The following is a 9,287-nucleotide window of genomic DNA, read 5'->3' on the forward strand; positions in this document are numbered from 1 at the left end:
TATTTAGTTGAAAAGACATAATAAATCATGATTATTAAATAACTGGTTTTATTTAGTGTGTAAAATATTTGACAAAGTAAATATTTTCCAGATTTATATTTAAATTTTAAGGTAAAAAGAAACTAATTGAAATAGCTAAAATAAATCAAATTAGCTTGAAATTAAAATCTAATATCTAAAAAATGACTTCAGAGTAAACAAAGGATAACCACCCATGCATAATGAAGTAAAGATTAAGACAGCCATTTAGTTAATTCAAGCTAAAAATCTCCTTTCTGTAACTTCAATGAATATTTTAAGCAAAAGTATCTAAATCTAAGTTATCTGGAAAGCTGCCCTAGCTTTTTATGGAAATTTTCATGGATGAAAACACAGATGATATTACTTTTTTAAACAGATTGATAATTTGCATTTTAGTATTTGTCACACATGATTAAATTTACAGATTTCTATTCCCATCCTTCCCTTAATTAAGACAATCCTTTTAGATAGAAGGATTAACAGTTATTTTTAAAGTAAGAAAACACCCACCTCACAATTACAGGTCACAGATGTCATCTGCGATCCTAGAGCTATAGAAATGTTCAAGCATTATCTGTTTAACTTTGGATAGAACAGTTTTGGAATAATTTGGCTTTTAAGCTCCTTCATAAAGTTTTCCAGATGTACTTTGTAAACTCAGAATGATGAGGAATAGATACTAGGTTTAGGGCTATCTAACTTATTTCTTTAATTTATTTTATTATTTTAAAACAAGACACTTGTCACTAGGTAAACTTTAAATAGCTTATTATTCTAAGGTTATTTTATTGCTATTTGTGGGGATTTTCAAAATTGGTTTATGTTAGAATCATCAGTGATCTGTTAAAGAAATGTTCACCTCGCATTTTCCCTGCCACCCTGTTGAATCTGAGTCTGTGGTAAAGTGACTCTCATAGATCCATCTATGTGTTCTGAAACTCCCCAAGGTGAGGCTCGTGGTCATAGAGCCGCCTGTGAGAGCTCATGTGAGGTAGCAAATTTAGGCTGAAAAATTAGGCCATGCTTACAAGTACGTCAAAGTATTCATTTCAGTAAATATTTTAATGAAAGATTTTTAGCAATCTTTGATGATCTTTAGCTTTTTAATTGCCAATACCAGAACCACCTTTTCCACTTTTTTACCTTTGCCAGAGTTTAAACAAATTGGAACGTCATGTAGAAATGGCAGTATTGTTGTGGAATAGAAAGATAGAGATGAATTGCAGCTAGAAACTACTTGGAATATCTCCTACGTGATTAAGGACAAATTTGAACTCAAAAGCAGTGTCTGAAGACATAAAAACTAATTTCCTGATCTTTGCTTCACTTACGTAAAAAAACATAAAAGATAGCAGAAGACCTGATTTATTCACAATGTCTGGAAAATAGAAAGTGCATGTATTGCAATAAGAAAAAGAGTCTGTCATTTAAAAAATAGAATATCAAATATCCTAGCAAAGAAGACATGATAACAGGAGGAAAAGAATCTTTTAAAGGTTAATATATTTTAATAATTCTCTCCACGGGGATATTGATTTTTTTTTGTTTTGGAAAAGCTGAAATTTAGATTAGCTATTTATGTTCTCCAAATTGCATATCTATAAAGGGGACAATAAAGTCCTTAGCAGAGTCTACTCCCTTCCTGGAAAAGTAAGGAGAAAATACTCTTGGTTCTAATGATGTATTTCCAGAATCACGGAAGTTGCAGTAAAGCAGAAATGGGTGCTGTGGGGCTCCAAGCCTTGGAGTAACAATACCTGTGACTTGTGTTGCTGAAATCTTACTGAGAAAGGTGCAGGCAGCAGGCAGCTCTCTTTAATAACCCGCTGAAGAAAGACATTTGCACTTGTTCCCAATCTCTGTCTCTTATTTTTTAACACCTCATTGGATGCTCTTCACTTCAAGGCAGATCCTTCGACCTAAGCAGATTATTGCAGATGCATTAAGGACACAATCAGCTAGCCATTCTTCTCAAGGAAGAGATTTGGCTCCAAATAGGACACTAAGCTCTTCAGCCTTCTGCTTATTTACCTAGTCAGCAGGATTCGGTGTCTCTGGGTGCTTAGTGCACTCATGGGGAATCAGGAAAAAAACAAAAGCGGAAGTGGCAGCGGCTGCAAATGTGGTTGCTAATAAGGGCCTGTGAGACCTAGGTTTCCTTGGTTTCTGTGACACTTATTAGGTACCATAGAAATTGAATTGTCTCCCATAAAACGGTACAGTTATGACTTGCAGTAAATCGTCCTTTTGAGATGCAACACTCTCTGTACTATTTGCTCTTGCATTTCTTTTCGATTCCCTTTCAGTATGTTTGACCTTTTGGCCAGAGATCCTGGCTTCTGCTGCACAGTCTCTCAACCACTATTTTTCCCCTTTTTGTTTAGAACTGAGCTTGGCAAAGCCAGGATATGAACTGTGCAGGTGGACTCCTCAGGACGAGTGAAGAGATAAGGGATCCAGTCAGGGACTGGCCACCTGCAGCCCTGCCAATATGCCCCTCCACCAGATTTCCGTAATCCCCACCCGGGAGATGGCCAGCAATGGGAGAAGTTCAGTGGGCAGAAACAAAGAGAAGAGCAAGGAAGTCGAGGTAAGAGGAGGTTTGCTTTGATAAACTAGAGCAGCCAAGCCGACTGCAGCCAGCACTGCTCTGCGTTCCCTGGAGTGGCCGGGGCTCAGGAGCAGCGGGGCTCCCCCTCTCAGTTTGTGACGGTCCCCTGTAAGAGAAGGGCGGGTAACTAGCAGGAACACAGGAAGTGTAGCCTCTGCTTCCTGAATGGAGGAACCGAGTCCATGAGGACACTTGCTGCTTGAAAGATAAACACTTCTGCTTCTGTCCTGGCATCCAATGGAGTCACTTTGCCCTTGGGTGGCTCCCAGGACTACCCTGCGTGGCTCTGATTCTGGTATCATCCATTTTCAGAGAGGCTGTTGATGGCTGCTAATTTTGCTCACTGTCCATTAAGCTAGAATGTTTGAAAATAACTTTCTTAACAGAGTGATAGAGAAGCAAAAGCTGTGACATCTGTGTCACTGACGTGAATTAGGACAGCACTCCACTGCCTCCTAAGGTCTGCTGCTTCCATAGCCGTTCTCAGGGATGCATTTGGATTACTTTTGCTTGTTGTCTCTTTCTTTTATATATTTTTTCTTCTTCATTAAAAAATATTTGAAACTTACATGGGCTAGAAGAATGTAATATTCAACTTATTACATTTAGGCTTTATTTTGCTATGAAATCTAGCAGGATCTGTTCTAAGTGAAACTGCTTGAAAGTTGTTGGGAACTTATTTTAAAGCTTTTTAAGGAGATTGAGCAAACTGAAGGATATTGGGTGAAAAGATTTTAAATGCTGTTGCATTCCTTTAAATGGAATCTTGAGACGGAATGTCAGAATTTGTAATCCTCTTACTCCCTTAATATAACTGTTGTCTCAGGACTCGTTAACTTTGTGCAAAACGAGATTTTCCCACCTCCAACTCTGTCTGTTCATCGTTTTTTTCTTAAGAATGGGTGGTGGGACAGAGAAGGCAGGGAAACTGAACCCAAAGCAGCCAACTAACCAAATAAATCCAAAAGAATTCTAGTGTCAAGGAGAGCCTGATAGGCAGAAAGAAACGAGCTCAAATCACCTTCAAGTGAGGAAAAGCATGTGTAGCTTCTTTTTACTTTGTACTGATTTTAAAAATGTCACTGAAGAGTTAGCAGATTGTGATCTGTCTAGAGTCTGCAGAAGATCTAGTAGGAAACATCAGAAGATGTGTCTGACTCACGTAGTAGAAGAAACTTTTACTCTAGTCATTGCCATGCCATAGACATATGGCCTATTTGTAGGATTTTTGAGAATGAAATATCTCTACAAAGTGAGGAAATGTATCAGCATAATATTAATTGGAAACACTCTCTATGATATGTATCTGTCTTTTGACTTGGTGGTATGATCGCTAGAACATAAAAATAATCATCTCTTAAGTTTATTGGAGTGGGACAGGGAGTGGGGGACACTGATTGATTCTGAAAATGTGAGTGGAAATGTTAAAAGTGAGATTTGTAAAAGATACACACTGTTTACTTATTATCTAGGTTCTTTGGATGATCCTAAAGTAATATGGAAGGAAACTTCATATGAGAATATTGAGTGGAAATTTTGCATAATATCCAGAATGATCAACTTCTGAATGACATTTGGAAGTGAAAATGCTGTTTTGATCTCAGCACCCCACCACCTTTCTTTGGCAATATGTCAACACCAGCAATTTCCTGTCTACTTGGCCATGAGTCAGATAAAGCTCGGGTGGCTTATGTGATTTCTTAAATAAATCACACTTGTCTTTTTTTTTTTTTTTAACTTGTTAGAAATAATAATGAAATTACTCAATCTCAAATGAAAATAGTCACAATCTTTATCCAGATATTGATGTTAAGCCACATCTTCTGAATCCGCAAATGTCTTTTGAAAAAATAACCATTTATAAGCAGCTTAGTTTCTTCAGGGGCAAACACACTTACTTTGTGAGAGTGTGAGTCAGGAGACATTCTTAAAAGCAAATTGGGTTCATTATGAGAGAAATGAAACTCCTAGTTTACACAATATCTTTTTTTTTATTGTCACCCTGCTTATTTTTTTTTTTTTTCATTTATTTTTATTAGATGGAGGCTAATTACTTTACAATATTGTAGTGGTTTTTGTCATACATTGACATGGAGATTTCTTAAAAAACTGGAATTAGAACTACACAATATTTTTTAAAAGAGACATTGTTCTGTGCATCGGAAAGGGAACTACATTTCATGCTAAAGTATATCTTGGTTTTCTATTGGATGGAGTTAAAAGTATCTCTTTAAGAGTATATTTGAAACATACCATTAAATTCCATGGGCTATTAAATAGTTTGTCTTGATGGACTAATAGTTTGTCTTGATGGTCCAGAAAATTTGTGAATGCCATTTAAGGTGGATAGATTTAAAAGCATGCCCAGAAAACAGCAAAATTCTGTAAAGCAATTATCCTTCAATAAAAAATAAATACATTTAAAAAAGAAAAGCATGCCCCTGTATGGGGAAAGCAAAAAGAATCTATTCAGGACAATGATTTCTGTAATTCCAAGTGTTGATTCCTTATAAAAGAAGGAAAACCATCTTGTACACATGGCAACAGTTCCTGATGGTTGAGCAAATGAGACAGCTCCTCCTCTGGTTTCCTTAATGCATTTTCACTTGTCCTAAAGTTTTCCAAAGGATACATGTGCATATGGGGCCAACCATCTAATTTCAAATTTAAGACTTTGTTAATTTAAATGTGAGTCAATTTAACTTGCACTATTAGAAACTTAGAATATTTCAAATAAACTAATCTATTAACTTGACATCAGTTTTTATTTTAAGGCATATTTAAAGAAAGGAAAATGTGGAAACTGTTTCTTAGTTATTATTTCACTCCAGAAGATTTAAGTTGTAAAAAATAAATGAGTTAAGGTCTTAAAAGATAATAAATCTAACCCTAAGCTTTATAATGAATATACATTTTGATGCATTTTGTGTGCTGTAACATTATAGTTATTTATCTACTTAGTTAATAAGCCCAGAAGTGCAAAATGCAAAATAAATATTCCATCCAGTTTGGGTATGGCTGGTATTGGTGCTCAAGAGCATTCTCTGTCACTAAGTTGTGTCCAAATCTTTGCTACCCCACGGACTGTATCCCACCAGGCTTCTCTATCCATGGAATTTTCCAGGCAAGAATACTCGAGTGGGTTGCCATTTCCTTCTCCAGTTAGTGCTCAAGGGAAGGATACAAATTATTCTTCCAGGAGGTCCCTGAACACTGAAAGGATAATGTGTCTCAGACATGGATTCCAGACACAAAGTTTTATCAGCACAACCAGAGATGATTAATTTCTTACAAAGTCAATGCACTAGTCAAAATTATAGAAAGTTTATATACAATGCAGTTAATCAAATGTTTCAATCTATACTTGGAGATATTTTTAGTGATGGACTTGACTGAATGTTCCAAGAAAGTTCTGGAAATTAGCAATCAGACTTTTCTTTGTATTATGGAATCAGGTTAGTTCATCCATATCTACAGAAAGCTGAAAAACACCGCTCTGATTAGGTCCATAGCTCTTCAAAGCTTTCCAGAGCTCTTCCTCTTTCATTGAGGGCAGAGGCTGGTCAGTTTGGCTTTTTAAAATCTCATTTGCATACTTTTCTAAGTGACCACTCACTTTTTTATTCATTCATTTTTTCCTTTTTTTTTTTGGTAAGGACAAAGGTGGGGTTTATTGTTATTATAAAAGAAAAAAAGATAATAACTCCTCAGGAATCTTAACAAAAGAAGGGAATATTTCACACTCAGAGAACAGACAGTAACATACAAAATTATAATTGTTTGAACTCCAGACTTGTCCCATCTCCTCCAGAGCAGAGATGGGGAGGAGACAGCTGAAGCAAACAAGAAATTCTGTAAAACAAAGACTTAGAAACCCTACAAAGATGATTAAAATTTAACTTCTGTTTTGCTTTATTTTTTTTTAATATATCAAAAGGCCTGCTTTAGTGACATGATAGCCCCACTAGAAAATAACCCCAATGCCCCCTTGTCAGTAACATACTCAAGTTGACCAGCCAACTCATATTTCCAAACCCCATGTGTGCAAGTACATGTGTGTCTTTTAAACCCGGGGCTCAGTGGATGGCTACTGCTATCTTGGGCTTGCATCTATTAATCAACCAATGTCGGCTTCCCTAGAAGGGAAAGCAGGGCAGAGAGAAGCCCTGAAGTGTTAGTGAGGTAATAACAGCCCCAAACAGCCAACTTTTCCAGCACGGCCTCCCCCATCCCCAACCCGACTCAAAAGGAGATCCTTAATTTCTAAGCAGACTACTTGTCTCAAATTTGGGTTCCCCGTAACCATAATGGCTTTTTCTCCCTAAAGAAAAAACACATTTATCTGCACACCCATGTATATAAATGTTTTGTTTTTATATTTAAGTATAAAAATACTACTCTGCTTTGTGTTATAAATGGAGGACCAAACAATGGTCTTTTCTTTTAAAGTAGAGTTATCCAACCATTTATGCTGATTCTGTCAGGGCATTGAGTCCCTGGGAAAGGAAGCACCACACCAGGAGATCTAGGGCGTTTTCCTACCTGACTTCCCACTCTTTCTTCTCTCCTAATGCTCACTTTTAATAGAAAGTTGGTTACAAACTTGTAAGTAATGGAACTTCCCACCAAGAAGGGAAATCCTAACCTAACCACAGAATCCAATACCCGCCCCCCCACTTAACAACCGCTCAGAAAAGTCCTCCCCATCGCTTCTCAGTGACTGGGCTCTCTGTCCAGAGAGCTATGCCTATTGGACAAACACACCCGATTAAATGGAAGCAGTGGTTATATTCCCTCTCCCTCAACTAACGCACTAGAAAGCTTCAGTGACTGGGAAAAAGAAAAGGGTGGTTGTGAAGTTATTAAGAACTTGACCCCCTCAATCCTGACCACAGGAAACAAGAGATATTAACTGGGTATGAGGAAATAAAAAAAAAAAAAGACCTTGATATTCCCCCCTTTGAGTTATAGCTATGATGACACAGAGGGGCGAGAATGGGAGCAAAATGTAGCATTAGGAGGGTTTGAGGCTGCAAGTCTAGGGCACCTGGTGCTGGTACTGGAAGGGCTCGTGGCCAGTTCATTCAGAAGACCACACACCGTACAAGACGAAGAGGCCGCCCAGAGACGATCTCCCACGTCGACTCCTGCACAGGGCCCTACCTGGAATCCCCACTGCACAGGCATGGCCTTGGTATCTGTGCCCCCAATCTTGATGCCAGCGTACAAGCAGGCCTGGCAGTAAGCCTCCACAATGTCCCTGCCATAGGCCTTGTCTTCCACATGGACCTTCCAGTAAGGACCTTGGGGTCCAGGAAAGCCATTTGCAGGCAAACCAAAGAGGTGCCATCTGTGCCCCTGAGGGTATATTCCTGCTTCATCCCAAACCAGGGGTGCTGGTTGCTCACCATGTCCATTATCCATTTACAGGGGTGCCTTAAATTGGTCTCTGCAGGCTCTGGGTTGCACTTGAAGACTTCACAGAACACCAGCTTGTTGGGGTCCTTGCAGAAAGGGTTCTGAAGCATGGCAGCAGGGACAGGAAACATATCACTGTTGGAGCCTTCAGACCGAAAAGTCCTACGGCCATGCAAATCTCACTGGGGCAACTCCTCTATGCACTTGGGCTCAGAGTCCAAGGTCCGGGTCTTGCAGCACAGTCCTTCTGCTGTACCTTCAGATGTACATAGCTTGGACTTCCTCACCCTGAGGTAGGGCCGTGTAACCTGCCTGATGCTTTGTCCAAGCGGGAGCTGGCTGACGTGGCCATGGTGGAAAGGTGTTCTGGATGCCCTGCAAGTGGTGGGCTGGGCAGGCCGCCAGAGCACGGTGAGGAGAAGAGACGGGCAGGCAGGGGTGCTGCTGAGACAGGCTGCTCTTCTCCCATTCTCGGCTCTCCACTCTTTTCCTTCTTTTAAACATATGTTGGCATCACTTATTTGGAGAAGGCAATGGCAACCCACTCCAGTGCTCTTGCCTGGAAAATCCCATGGATGGAGGAGCCTGGTAGGCTGCAGTCCATGGGGTTGCTAAGAGTCTGACACGACTGAGTGACTTCACTTTCACTTTTCACTTTCATGTATTGGAGAAGTAAATGGCAACCCACTCCAGTGTTCTTGCCTGCAGAACCCCAGGGACAGGGGAGCCTGGTGGGCTGCCGTCTATGGGGTCGCACAGAGTTGGACACGACTGAAGCGACTTAGCAGCAGCAGCAGCAGCAGCACTTATTACACTGCAATTAATTCACATTAGGGATCTGGGCCTATAAGACATCTGTCTTTAACAAGGGGAATCAAATTCTGAGACCTCAAGGGTAATTGAATTTCATACTCTGTGACAGCAAAGTATAAGGATAGTACAAATTCCAGCGTTTAGTTAACCTGTCACACATACTCCTTAGAACACTCATTTATAATCAAATGTCCCTAAGATCCGTTGTATTTCAAATGTAGAGATGAATCAGAAACCAAGCCCAATGTCACTGCCAGCTGCATTGCATGCCGCCCAGCCCTCATTAGCACACTCCCTTACCCCTCAGGTGATAGAGCTGTGTCAGAAGAGACAAGGCTGGAACTCCTGGCTTCTAACCTTTCCTCACTCTCAAACTGACCACGTGTGACAACCATGCTTTAGAAAGGGTTTCAGGGAGAGAAAA

The 9,287-nt window shown here is 39.6% G+C and overlaps 1 pseudogene; it reads right to left on the reverse strand.

Moving 5' to 3' along the window:
* Positions 1-7,603: 7,603 nt before the first annotated feature.
* LOC136148112 (glutamine synthetase pseudogene) lies at positions 7,604-8,402 on the reverse strand (annotated as a pseudogene).
* Between the last annotated feature and the right edge of the window lie 885 nt (positions 8,403-9,287).

The sequence above is a fragment of the Muntiacus reevesi genome, chromosome 16, assembly GCF_963930625.1.
Source record: "Muntiacus reevesi chromosome 16, mMunRee1.1, whole genome shotgun sequence".
Classification (NCBI taxonomy): domain Eukaryota; kingdom Metazoa; phylum Chordata; class Mammalia; order Artiodactyla; family Cervidae; genus Muntiacus; species Muntiacus reevesi.